The 13716-nt window shown below is 45.7% G+C and overlaps 1 protein-coding gene across 1 annotated transcript in view; it reads left to right on the forward strand.

The window, feature by feature from the left end:
* Positions 1-1148: 1148 nt before the first annotated feature.
* sema6bb (sema domain, transmembrane domain (TM), and cytoplasmic domain, (semaphorin) 6Bb) overlaps positions 1149-13716 on the forward strand; it is a 249276-nt gene continuing 236708 nt past the window's right edge. Inside the window, exon 1 of the mRNA XM_015971501.3 lies at positions 1149-1356. The gene's annotated coding sequence lies outside the window, so the exon portion shown is untranslated. The remainder of the gene's footprint in view (positions 1357-13716) is intronic.

The following is a 13716-nucleotide window of genomic DNA, read 5'->3' on the forward strand; positions in this document are numbered from 1 at the left end:
AATGTGACTCAAACAGAACAATCTTCCACTCAACTTTGAGAAAAGTCCTTTTATTTTAAAATTCGATTTGCTCATTTAAAAAGTTTAAAACTGAAGTAACTGCAGATTTGATGATTCAGGATCATTGAGAGGATGCCTCACATGTAAAAATGCAATGGGATTAAAGTGGATTTGACTTTTCAGGACTTTTTACAGTGTTTTTCCAAAAACTAAATTCCATTACTTAAATGATTAATGATTTGTGAGGATCAAAATTGTGACTCTGGGTGATTTATGAGAAACTGATGGTGCTCTTATTGGTAACCTGCCTTGACCCAACCCTGGGATTTGTCACACCAATTGAAGCTGTTTCTTTCATATTGAGATTATTCTTAATTTGATTTGATCCAAACTGACCAAGAACAGAGCTTCTCTTCTCAGGCTCTGGTTTACTTTGATTTTCACCTAAAACAACACACTTTTTAAAGAGTCACAATTGAAATAGTAGATCTAATGTTTTTTTTAATATATCAGGTTTCAATGATTACAGTTAGTTATTAATATGTTCCAATCCAGCCGCTGCGTAACTCTGCTTCAGGTTTTGGCACGAACATTCTCCAGGAGCCTCTCGTGGATGACAGCAGGGCTGTAGCTGCTGTAGCTCAGACTACCGCTAGAAGACCAACGCCGCGGTCCTCCTACTCCAGCTCCAGAGCGCAGCTCACGGCACCAGGAACTGTTTTCATCAGCCAATGAATGGGACTCCGCTGTGCGCTGGATCCAGGGCTCAGCGGGACGCACAAGAGGAGGAAAGTAGTGTTTTTCCTTCTTCTCTCACTGAGACCAGAGCTGTGAGAAAAGACGCAGCGATGACTGGGCAGCAGCGGTGGAGACAAGACTGAGAACAGATTAATGACACCCACATGGGCGCGCGGTGGATGTGATTCCTGACCGCCGCAGCTGGCTTGGATGGGTTACCAGTCCCTGCTTCCAGCGTTTCCGGAACACTTCTGAGGTCTCGGACGACTGTGAGTGTTGCTGCGGACTAACGGGGAATGCCATGTGTCGTTGCGCCACATAGAAAGCTCCCTGTGGGCTGTTTTGCGCTGCGGACAGGTGGCGCCGAGTGTGTCTGTGTGCTTAACGGGGGGTACGCACACACAGCCAACCCCCGAGACAGTTGTCTTATGGATGTCAGTCCGGCGTGCGGGTTGAGTTTTGTCCAGAGACAGGTGCGACACAGAGGAGTAGTTTACAAAGCCCTGCGCAGTAACGCACTTAACGAGCCGCTCACGGATTTTTCGCATCCAGTGGGACTCACACACTTTGAGCCATACTATTGTTCCCTCGGCGGCGCCTTTCTCCGGATCACCAGAGGTAAGTGATCCAAAGGGTCCGGTGTTGGGAGGGCTGCTGCGCGGGGAGGTGCTGGTGCGCGCGCGCGCGCGCCGCTGTGACATCCTTGATGATGCTTTTATTTTTTCATGGATTGATAAGTAATTGGTCTACGAAGATTTGAAGTGATCAAAATAAAATGATCTTCAAATCCAAGCTGATATTTACGGCCCAGAAGGTGCAGTAAACCCGAATAACAAAATCAGAATTTAAACTGCGTAGCTTGCAGCCACGCGCACAAATAGACCCAACTGTCCGGAGGCTGAGCAGACATCTCTCTATCATTAGTCATTTTGTAAATATTGAACACATAATTGTGTTTCTTGTATATTATTTTACAAAAAAAGCAACTAAATAAGACACATTTTGGACTCTCGTTTTCCTTTATAACAGTTTTTAAAGGGTGAAATGACTATTTTTTAATTTCGTGCTGCAGCTGCAGAATTATGTTGCCCTCTTATGTGAGATCCATGTATTTGTTAGGCCCGAGCAGTGAAGCTGCGAAGGCCTATTGTATCTGCTCCGTTTATTATTTTTAGGCCCGAGCAGTGAAGCTGCGAAGGCCTATTGTATCTGCTCCGTTTATTTTTTTTTTTCTTTTTTTTTCTTTTTTTTTCTTCCGCGTCTTTGGATGGCCTTTAGGGGGTCTTAGCATATCCAAAAACTCACCAAATTCTGGCCCAATATAGAAAGCGCGTGAAATTTACGTATTTCGCTGGCAATGTGAAAGTTGGTAAAAAAATGTGTCAACAGCGCCCCCTGGAAAATTAAAAATACCCCTCCGCTTTGACCTTTTTTCATAGTAGAGTGATGAAATTTGGTACACTTGTAGAACTCAACAATACGCACAGAAAAGCCTCTTGCACCCATGGTCAATATCAAACAGGAAGTCGGCCATTTTGGACTAAAGTGGCCATTTTGACCCCGTTTTGGCCATTTCTAGGGTCTATATTTGGTTTAACAGTTTGGTCATTTTTCGCACGATCGTCTCAAAAATAGTGTGCGATCGAACAGAAGCGATGGACGATTAAAATGAGACAATAAAATTGACTTTTCGTAAATACTGAAGGGGCGGAACCAGGCCTCAAAGTTCGAGCACTCGCCAAAAAAATTCAAATTGCTATAGATTCATAAATGAAAGAATTACAGTTAAAGAAATGTTCTAAGGACAATCGTCGTCGCCCTCCGAAGACAAATGAATGGTCGATTGATGATGTCACATAAGCCCCGCCCCCTCAGGACTTAAAAGGTCAAGATTTACTGGGAAATTTTCCAAAATTCGCCCTTTCCAATAATCACCCCAAATTTGTAGCGGGTAACTGAAGACAAGTTGGGGTTGCTTGGCGTCACTTTATGGGAGTTTTCTCCAGAAGGCGGGGCTGTGGTGGCGCGGCGAAGTCAGGCGTACCGCTTAGGCCTTACGTTTGCCTCCCATTTCGTCATTTCTAGAGATATCGCCACAAAACCTCTTGGGAGTGATCCTAGTTCAGCCCCCCACAAAATGTGATGTGAACATCCGGTGGGCGTGGCCTATTTTCTGAAATAGCGCCCCCTAGGACCATTAAAACTGTCAGCCCCAAGTCATGCTTTGACTGAGCATTATGAAATTTGGCACACTAATGTGGTGTCTCAGGACCTACAAAAAAGTCTCTTGGAGCCAAGTGCAAAGTCGCACAGGAAGTCGGCCATTTTGGTCCAAGTACTCGATTTAGTGGTTTTCGCACACGTTGTTTGGAGAGTGATGCTCCATCGCCCTTTTCACCAATCGCCTTCAAACTTCTGCTATAGACTCTTAAGACATAAAGGAAAAAATTCAACCGTCGGATTTTAAATAAGTATAAAGGTGTGGGCGTGGCTAAGCCTCAAACTTTGACCTGTCACCACGCCACTCTTTTTTTCACAGCTACCTATTGGACTCCTTTTACCCAATCGCCAGCAATCTCTGGCGAATAGCAGCTGACAAGTTGAGGTCACTTAGTCTCCAGTACTGGCAGGTTTTGAAAAAAGGCGGGGCTTTGGGAGCATGGCAAAATTCACCATCACGCCATGGCAATACGTTTGCCTCTCATTTCTTCAATTATCGTGCCATCACCACAAAATGTCTGGTGAGTGTTCCTAGTCTGACCCCCAATAGATTTGGACAGCTGTAGTTTGTGGGCGTGGCCTATTTTCTGAAATGGCGCCCTCTAGGACCATTAAAACTGTCAGCCCCTAGCCATGCTTTGACTGAGGAGTACGAAATCTGGTACACTAATGTGGTGTCTCCGGTCCTACAAAAAAGTCTCTTGGAGCCAAGTGCAAAGTCGCACAGGAAGTCGGCCATTTTGGTCCAAGTAGTCGATTTAGTGGTTTTCGCACACGTTGTTTGGAGAGTGTTACACCATTGCCCTTTTCACCAATCACCTTCAAACTTCTGCTATAGACTCTTAAGACAAAGGGGAAAAAATTCAACCTACGGATTTTAAATAAGTATAAAGGTGTGGGCGTGGCTAAGCCTCAAACTTTGACCTGTCGGCACGCCACTCTTTTTTTCACAGCTCCCTATTGGACTCCTTTTAACCAATCACCAGCAATCACTGACAAATAGCAGCAGACAAGTTGAGGTCACTTGGTCTATAGTACTGGCAGGTTTCGAATAAAGGCGGGGCTTTGGGAGCATGGCGAAATTCGCCATCACGCCATGGAAATACGTTTGTCTCTCATTTCTTCAATCATTGTGACATCGCCACACAATTTCTGATGAGTGATCCTACTCTGACCCCTAATAGAATTGGACAGCTGAAGTTTGTGGGCGTGGCCTATTTTCTGAAATAGCGCCCCCTAGGACCATTAAAACTGTCAGCCCCAAGCCGTGCTTTGACTGAGGATCACGAAATTTGGCACTCTAATGTAGTGTCTCAGGACCTACAAAAAAGTCTCTTGGAGCCAAGCGCAATGTCGCACAGGAGGTCGGCCATTTTGGTCCAAGTACTCGATTTAGTGGTTTTCGCACACGTTATTAGGAGAATGATGTCTCGTCGCCCTTTCCACCGATCACCTTCAAACTCTTGCTATATACTCTTAAGACATAGAGGAAAAGATTCAACCGTCGGATTTTAAATAAGTATAAAGGTGTGGGCGTGGCTAAGCCTCAAACTTTGACCAGTCGCCATTACGTTACTTGACTCAATAACTCCCTTGTGCATGATCAGATCAATTTCAAACTTTGTCCGTGTGATCACTGACCACATCTGAAGACAGTGACAATGTGGACAGCTGGCATCACCTAAGCCCCGCCCCCTGACTACATGAAGTCTTCTGTTTTATGGTGAAATGCCCATATTTGTCCCCTCTAATTTAGTCAACATGACACTAAGGTCATGCACTGTCTTCATGATGTTGTAATGACTATTCAGATCTGATAGCTTTTCAGAAAGGGAGGAGCTTTGATGCCATGGCGATTTCTGGCGTGACGCTGTGACCTTACGTTTGACTGTAACTTCCACAAACAGCCTCCGATTTGCCAGAGACTGAACATCACATCACCAGTGTGGTAAAGATAGAGTATCTCCTAGTGGTGAGACGTGTAATGCTGGGCTCAGAGGGGATGCTGAATCAGGGTGAGGTGTGGACGAGGAGGCCGTTCACGGTTTCTGGTGTCGGGGTGGTTGACTTTCTGTTCGGCCAGACGTGCCCTGGTGCCCCCGGCTGCCGGCCAGGATGGACAAGCGCGGAGCTGGGTTTGGAGAGCGTCGGGGATGGAGCGGAGGGGGTGCGGAAGGAGGGCGAGCAGCTTCGCTGCGAGGGCCGAACGACGCTGCTTGCAGCTTTAATTAGGCCCGAGCAGCGAAGCGCTGCGAAGGCCTATTGTATCTGCTCCGTTTATTTAGGCCCGAGCAGTGAAGCTGCGAAGGCCTATTGTATCTGCTCCGTTTCTTCTTATTAGGCCCGAGCAGCGAAAGCGCTGCGAAGGCCTCTTGTTTTTGCTCTGATTATTATTAGGCCCGAGCAGCGAAAGCGCTGCGAAGGCCTCTTGTTTTTGCTCTGATTATTATTATTTTTTGTTATTCCGTGCCCCCTTTGAACAGCTTTTTGGGGACCTTAACATACCCCAAAACTCACAATATTTTGCACACTTGTCAGGCCTGGTGAAAAATTTGATATTTTAAAGGTCCCAAAAAAATCGCAAAGAAAATGGCTGAACAGCGCCCCCTACAAAGTGAAAAAAACCCCTCTCCATAAAGCTTAGTTTATCGTACAGTTATGAAATTTGGTACACTTGTAGTACTCAACAGTCCGCACAGAAAAGTCTCTTGCAACCATGGTCAATATCAAACAGGAAGTCGGCCATTTTGGGTTGAAATGGCGATTTTTTGCCGTTTTTGCCGTTTTTAGGGTCCGTTTCTGATTGGATTGCTCGATCATTTTTCGCACGATCGTCTCAAAAATTGTGTAAAATTGCTCAGAAGGGATGGGCGAACAAAATGAGATAAGGATTCTGAGTTTTCGTATATGTTGAAGGGGCGGAGCCAGGCCTCGAAGTTTGACTACTCGCCAAAAATATTTAAATTGCTATAACTTCATAACTGAATGGAATAGAGTTACCAAACTTTCTGTGGTCATTCGTCATCCACCCACAAAGTAAATTGAAAGGTCGGATGATGACATCACACAAGCCCCGCCCCCTCAGGACCAAAAAGATCAAGTTTTACTGTGAAAGGTCCCAAATTGCCCCATTTCACTTAATCACCACAAATTTGTAGCTGGTAACTCAAGACAAGTGGGGGTTGCTTGGCGTCACTTTATGGGAGTTTTCGGCAGAGGGCGGGGCTGTGGTGGCGCGGCGAATTCAGGCGTACCGCCTTGGCCTTACGTTTGCCTCCCATTTCGTCATTTCCAAAGATATCGTCACGAAACTTCTTGTGAGTGATCCTAGTCCGGCCCCCCAAAAGATCTGATGTGAACATCTGGTGGGCGTGGCCTATTTTCTGAAATAGCGCCCCCTAGGACCATTAAAACTATTAGCCCCAAGCCATGCTTTGACTGAGGATTACGAAATTTGGTACACTAATGTGGTGTCTCAGGACCTACAAAAAAGTCTCTTGGAGTCAAGTTCAAAGTCGCACAGGAAGTCGGCCATTTTGGATCAAGTACGCGATTTAGTGGTTTTCGCACACGTTGTTTGGAGAGTGATGCTCCGTCGCCCTTTTCACCAATCTCCTTCAAACTTCTGCTATATACCCTTAAGACATAGGGGAAAAAATTCAACCGTCGGATTTTTCAAAAGTTGAAAGGTGTGGGCGTGGCTAAGCCTCAAACTTTGACCTGTCGCCACGCTACTCTTTTTTTCACAGCTCCCTACTGGACTCCTTTTACCCAATCACCAGGATTCTGTGGCAAACAGCAGTAGACAAGTTGAGGTTACTTGGTCTCCAGTACTGGCAGGTTTTGAAAAAAGGCGGGGCTTTGGGACCATGGCGAAAATCGCCATCACGCCATGGAAATACGTTTGTCTCTCATTTCTTCAGTTATCGTGATATTGCTACGAAACTTCTGGTGAGTGATCCTAGTCTGAGCTCCAAGAGAAATAGACAGCTGAATTTTGTGGGCGTGGCCTATGTTTTGAAATAGCGCCCCCTAGGACCATTTAAACTATTAGCCCCAAGCCATGCTTTGACTGAGGATTACGAAATTTGGTACACTAATGTGGTGTCTCAGGACCTACAAAAAAGTCTCTTGGAGTCAAGTTCAAAGTCGCACAGGAAGTCGGCCATTTTGGATCAAGTACGCGATTTAGTGGTTTTCGCACACGTTGTTTGGAGAGTGATGCTCCGTCGCCCTTTTCACCAATCTCCTTCAAACTTCTGCTATATACCCTTAAGACATAGGGGAAAAAATTTAACCGTCGGATTTTTCAAAAGTTGAAAGGTGTGGGCGTGGCTAAGCCTCAAACTTTGACCTGTCGCCACGCTACTCTTTTTTTCACAGCTCCCTACTGGACTCCTTTTACCCAATCACCAGGATTCTGTGGCAAACAGCAGTAGACAAGTTGAGGTTACTTGGTCTCCAGTACTGGCAGGTTTTGAAAAAAGGCGGGGCTTTGGGACCATGGCGAAAATCGCCATCACGCCATGGAAATACGTTTGTCTCATTTCTTCAGTTATCGTGATATTGCTACGAAACTTCTGGTGAGTGATCCTAGTCTGAGCTCCAAGAGAAATAGACAGCTGAAGTTTGTGGGCGTGGCCTATATTCTTAAATAGCGCCCCCTAGAGCCATTAAAACTTTCAGCCCCAAGCCATGCTTTGACTGAGGATTACGAAATTTGGTACACTAATGTGGGGTCTCAGGACCTACAAAAAAGTCTCTTGGAGCCAAGCGTAAAGTCGCACAGGAAGTCGGCCATTTTGGTGCAAGTACGTGATTTAGTGGTTTTCGCACACATTGTTTGGAGAGTGATGCTCCGTCGCCCTTTTCACCAATCACCTTCAAACTTCTGCAATACACTCTTAAGACATAGGGGAAAAAATTCAACCGTCGGATTTTTCAAAAGTTGAAAGGTGTGGGCGTGGCTAAGCCTCAAACGTTGACCTTTCGCCATTACTTTACTTGACTTAATAACTCCCATGTGCATGATCAGATCTTTTTCGAACTTTGTCTGTGTGATCATTGACCATATCTGTAAACAATGACAATGTGGACAGCTGACATCACCTAAGCCCCGCCCCCTGACTACAGGAATTTATTTTTTATGCTGAAATGCCCATATTTGTCCCCTCTAATTTAGTCAACATGACCCTAAGGTCATGCACTGTCTTCATGATGCTGTAATGACCATTCAGATCTGATAGCTTTCCAGAAAGGGAGGGGCTTTGATGCCATGGCGAATTCTGGCGTAACGCCGTAATCTTAATATTCAATTTAATGGTGAGCTCAGAGGGGATGCTGAGTCAGGGTGAGGTGCAGACTAGGAGGCCATTCGCGGTTTCTGGTGTCGGGGTGGTTGACGTTTCTGTTCTGTCAGACGTGCACTGGTGCCCCGGGCTGCCGTCCAGACCGGAGCGGCGCGGAGCTGCGAGGGCCGAACGACGCTGCTTGCAGCTTTAATTAGGCCCGAGCAGCGAAAGCGCTGCGAAGGCCTCTTGTTTTTGCTCTGATTATTATTATTTTTTGTTATTCCGTGCCCCCTTTGAACAGCTTTTTGGGGACCTTAACATACCCCAAAACTCACAATATTTTGCACACTTGTCAGGCCTGGTGAAAAATTTGATATTTTAAAGGTCCCAAAAAAATCGCAAAGAAAATGGCTGAACAGCGCCCCCTACAAAGTGAAAAAAAACCCTCTCCATAAAGCTTAGTTTATCGTACAGTTATGAAATTTGGTACACTTGTAGTACTCAACAGTCCGCACAGAAAAGTCTCTTGCAACCATGGTCAATATCAAACAGGAAGTCGGCCATTTTGGGTTGAAATGGCGATTTTTTGCCGTTTTTGCCGTTTTTAGGGTCCGTCTCTGATTGGATTGCTCGATCATTTTTCGCACGATCGTCTCAAAAATTGTGTAAAATTGCTCAGAAGGGATGGGCGAACAAAATGAGATAAGGATTCTGAGTTTTCGTATATGTTGAAGGGGCGGAGCCAGGCCTCAAAGTTTGACTACTCGCCAAAAAAATTTAAATTGCTATAACTTCATAATTGAATGGAATAGCGTTACCAAACTTTCTGTGGTCATTTGTCATCGACCCACAAAGTAAATTGAATGGTCGGTTGATGACATCACACAAGCCCCGCCCCCTCAGGACCAAAAAGGTCAAGTTTTACTGTGAAAGGTCCCAAATTGCCCCATTTCACTTAATCACCACAAATTTGGAGCTGGTAACTCAAGGCAAGTGGGGGTTGCTTGGCGTCACTTTATGGGAGTTTTCGGCAGAGGGCGGGGCTGTGGCGGCGCGGCGAAGTAAGGCGTACCGCCGTGGCCTTACGTTTGCCTCCCATTTCTTTATTTCTAAAGATGTCGTCACGAAACTTCTTGTGAGTGATCCTAGTCTGGCCCCCCAAAAAATCTGACGTGAAAATCCGGTGGGCGTGGCCAATTTTCTGAAATAGCGCCCCCTAGGACCATTAAAACTGTCAGCCCCAAGCCATGCTTTGACTGAGGATTACGAAATTTGGTACACTAATGTGGTGTCTCAGGACCTACAAAAAAGTCTCTTGGAGCCAAGTGCAAAGTCGCACAGGAAGTCGGCCATTTTGGTCCAAGTGCGCGATTTAGTTGTTTTCGCACACGTTGTTTGGAGAGTGATGCTCCGTCGCCCTTTTCACCAATCTCCTTCAAACTTCTGCTATATACTCTTAAGACATAGGGGAAAAAATTCAACCGTCGGATTTTTCAAAAGTTGAAAGGTGTGGGCGTGGCTAAGCCTCAAACTTTGAACTGTCGCCACGCCACTCTTTTTTTCACAGCTCCCTACTGGACTCCTTTTACCCAAACACCAGGATTCTGTGGCAAACAGCAGTAGACAACTTGAGGTTACTTGGTCTCCAGTACTGGCAGGTTTTGAAAAAAGGCGGGGCTTTGGGAGCATGGCGAAAATCACCATCACGCCATGGAAATACGTTTGCCTCTCATTCCTTAAGTTATCGAGATATCACCTCGAAATTTGTTGTGAGTGATCCTAGTCTGACCCCCAATAGAAATGGACAGCTAAAATTTGTGGGCGTGGCCAATTTTCTGAAATAGCGCCCTCTAGGACCATTAAAACTGCCAGCCCCTAGCCATGCTTTGACTGTGGATTACGAAATTTGGTAAACTAATGTGGAGTCTCAGGACCTACAAAAAAGTCTCTTGGAGCCAAGTCCAAAGTCGCACAGGAAGTCGGCCATTTTGGTACAAGTACGCGATTTAGTTGTTTTGGTACACGTTGTTTGGAGAGTGATGCTCCGTTGCTTTTTTCACCAATCGCTTTCACACTTCTGCTATATACTCTTAAGACGTAGGGGAAAAAATTCAACCGTCGGATTTTTCAAAAGTTGAAAGGTGTGGGCGTGGCTAAGCCTCAAACTTTGACCTGTCGCCACGCCACTCTTTTTTCACAGCTCCCTACTGGACTCCTTTTACCCAATCAGCAGGAATCTCTGGCAAATAGCAGTAGACAACGTGAGGTCACTTGGTCTCCAGTACTGGCAGGTTTCAAAAAAAGGCGGGGCTTTGGGAGCATGGCGAAAATCGCCATCACGCCATGGAAATACGTTTGCCTCTCATTTCTTCAGTTATCGTGATATCACTACGAAACTTCTGGTGAGTGATCCTAGTCTGACCCCAAGAGAAATAGACAGCTGAAGTTTGTGGGCGTGGCCTATTTCCTTAAATAGCGCCCCCTAGGACCTTTTAAACTAATAGCCCCAAGCCATGCTTTGACTGAGGATTACGAAATTTGGTACACTAATGTGTTGTCTCAGGAAAAAAAGTCTCTTGGAGCCAAGTGCAAAATCGTACAGGAAGTCGGCCATTTTGGTCCAAGTACTCAATTTAGTGGTTTTCGCAGACATTGTTTGGAGTATTATGCCCCATCGTCCTTTTCACCAATTGCCTTCAAACTCCTGCTATATCCTCTTAAGACATAGGGGAAAAAATTCAACCGTCGGATTTTTCAAAAGTTGAAAGGTGTGGGCGTGGCTAACCCTCAAACTTTGACCTTTCGCCATTACATTTCTTGGCTTAATAACTCCCATGTGCATGATCTAATCTATATCAAACTTTGTCTGTGTGATCACTGACCACATCTGAAGACAATGCCAATGTGGACAGCTGACATCCCCTAAGTCCCGCCCTCTACTACAGGAAGTCTATTGTTTTATGGTGAAATGCCCATATTTGTCATGATCTGAAAGCTTTCCAGCGGCCCTAGATAAGTTTAACCTACAATAACTTCAAACAACGTGGTCAGAAAAGCATTACAGTTGGTCTGTGTCATCAGATCCACGAGAGTCGTAAAGGTAGAGTATGCCCTAGTTGTGAGACGTGTAATATAATGGTGTCCTCAGAGGGGATGCTGAGTCAGGGTGAGGTGCGGACGAGGTGATCGTTTGCGGTTTCTGGTGTCGGGGTGGTCGACGTTTCTGTTCCGTGGACGTGCCCTATTGCCCCGGGCTGCCGGCCAGGCCGGAGCGGCGCGGAGCTGCGAGGGCCGAACGACGCTGCTTGCAGCTTTAATTATTTTTTGTTATTCCGTGCCCCCTTTGAACAGCTTTTTGGGGACCTTAACATACCCCAAAACTCACAATATTTTGCACACTTGTCAGGCCTGGTGAAAAATTTGATATTTTAAAGGTCCCAAAAAAATCGCAAAGAAAATGGCTGAACAGCGCCCCCTACAAAGTGAAAAAAACCCCTCTCCATAAAGCTTAGTTTATCGTACAGTTATGAAATTTGGTACACTTGTAGTACTCAACAGTCCGCACAGAAAAGTCTCTTGCAACCATGGTCAATATCAAACAGGAAGTCGGCCATTTTGGGTTGAAATGGCGATTTTTTGCCGTTTTTGCCGTTTTTAGGGTCCGTTTCTGATTGGATTGCTCGATCATTTTTCGCACGATCGTCTCAAAAATTGTGTAAAATTGCTCAGAAGGGATGGGCGAACAAAATGAGATAAGGATTCTGAGTTTTCGTATATGTTGAAGGGGCGGAGCCAGGCCTCGAAGTTTGACTACTCGCCAAAAATATTTAAATTGCTATAACTTCATAACTGAATGGAATAGAGTTACCAAACTTTCTGTGGTCATTCGTCATCCACCCACAAAGTAAATTGAAAGGTCGGATGATGACATCACACAAGCCCCGCCCCCTCAGGACCAAAAAGATCAAGTTTTACTGTGAAAGGTCCCAAATTGCCCCATTTCACTTAATCACCACAAATTTGTAGCTGGTAACTCAAGACAAGTGGGGGTTGCTTGGCGTCACTTTATGGGAGTTTTCGGCAGAGGGCGGGGCTGTGGTGGCGCGGCGAATTCAGGCGTACCGCCTTGGCCTTACGTTTGCCTCCCATTTCGTCATTTCCAAAGATATCGTCACGAAACTTCTTGTGAGTGATCCTAGTCCGGCCCCCCAAAAGATCTGATGTGAACATCTGGTGGGCGTGGCCTATTTTCTGAAATAGCGCCCCCTAGGACCATTAAAACTATTAGCCCCAAGCCATGCTTTGACTGAGGATTACGAAATTTGGTACACTAATGTGGTGTCTCAGGACCTACAAAAAAGTCTCTTGGAGTCAAGTTCAAAGTCGCACAGGAAGTCGGCCATTTTGGATCAAGTACGCGATTTAGTGGTTTTCGCACACGTTGTTTGGAGAGTGATGCTCCGTCGCCCTTTTCACCAATCTCCTTCAAACTTCTGCTATATACCCTTAAGACATAGGGGAAAAAATTCAACCGTCGGATTTTTCAAAAGTTGAAAGGTGTGGGCGTGGCTAAGCCTCAAACTTTGACCTGTCGCCACGCTACTCTTTTTTTCACAGCTCCCTACTGGACTCCTTTTACCCAATCACCAGGATTCTGTGGCAAACAGCAGTAGACAAGTTGAGGTTACTTGGTCTCCAGTACTGGCAGGTTTTGAAAAAAGGCGGGGCTTTGGGACCATGGCGAAAATCGCCATCACGCCATGGAAATACGTTTGTCTCTCATTTCTTCAGTTATCGTGATATTGCTACGAAACTTCTGGTGAGTGATCCTAGTCTGAGCTCCAAGAGAAATAGACAGCTGAATTTTGTGGGCGTGGCCTATGTTTTGAAATAGCGCCCCCTAGGACCATTTAAACTATTAGCCCCAAGCCATGCTTTGACTGAGGATTACGAAATTTGGTACACTAATGTGGTGTCTCAGGACCTACAAAAAAGTCTCTTGGAGTCAAGTTCAAAGTCGCACAGGAAGTCGGCCATTTTGGATCAAGTACGCGATTTAGTGGTTTTCGCACACGTTGTTTGGAGAGTGATGCTCCGTCGCCCTTTTCACCAATCTCCTTCAAACTTCTGCTATATACCCTTAAGACATAGGGGAAAAAATTTAACCGTCGGATTTTTCAAAAGTTGAAAGGTGTGGGCGTGGCTAAGCCTCAAACTTTGACCTGTCGCCACGCTACTCTTTTTTTCACAGCTCCCTACTGGACTCCTTTTACCCAATCACCAGGATTCTGTGGCAAACAGCAGTAGACAAGTTGAGGTTACTTGGTCTCCAGTACTGGCAGGTTTTGAAAAAAGGCGGGGCTTTGGGACCATGGCGAAAATCGCCATCACGCCATGGAAATACGTTTGTCTCATTTCTTCAGTTATCGTGATATTGCTACGAAACTTCTGGTGAGTGATCCTAGTC

This window comes from Nothobranchius furzeri, chromosome 8 (assembly GCF_043380555.1).
Source record: "Nothobranchius furzeri strain GRZ-AD chromosome 8, NfurGRZ-RIMD1, whole genome shotgun sequence".
Lineage (NCBI taxonomy): Eukaryota > Metazoa > Chordata > Actinopteri > Cyprinodontiformes > Nothobranchiidae > Nothobranchius > Nothobranchius furzeri.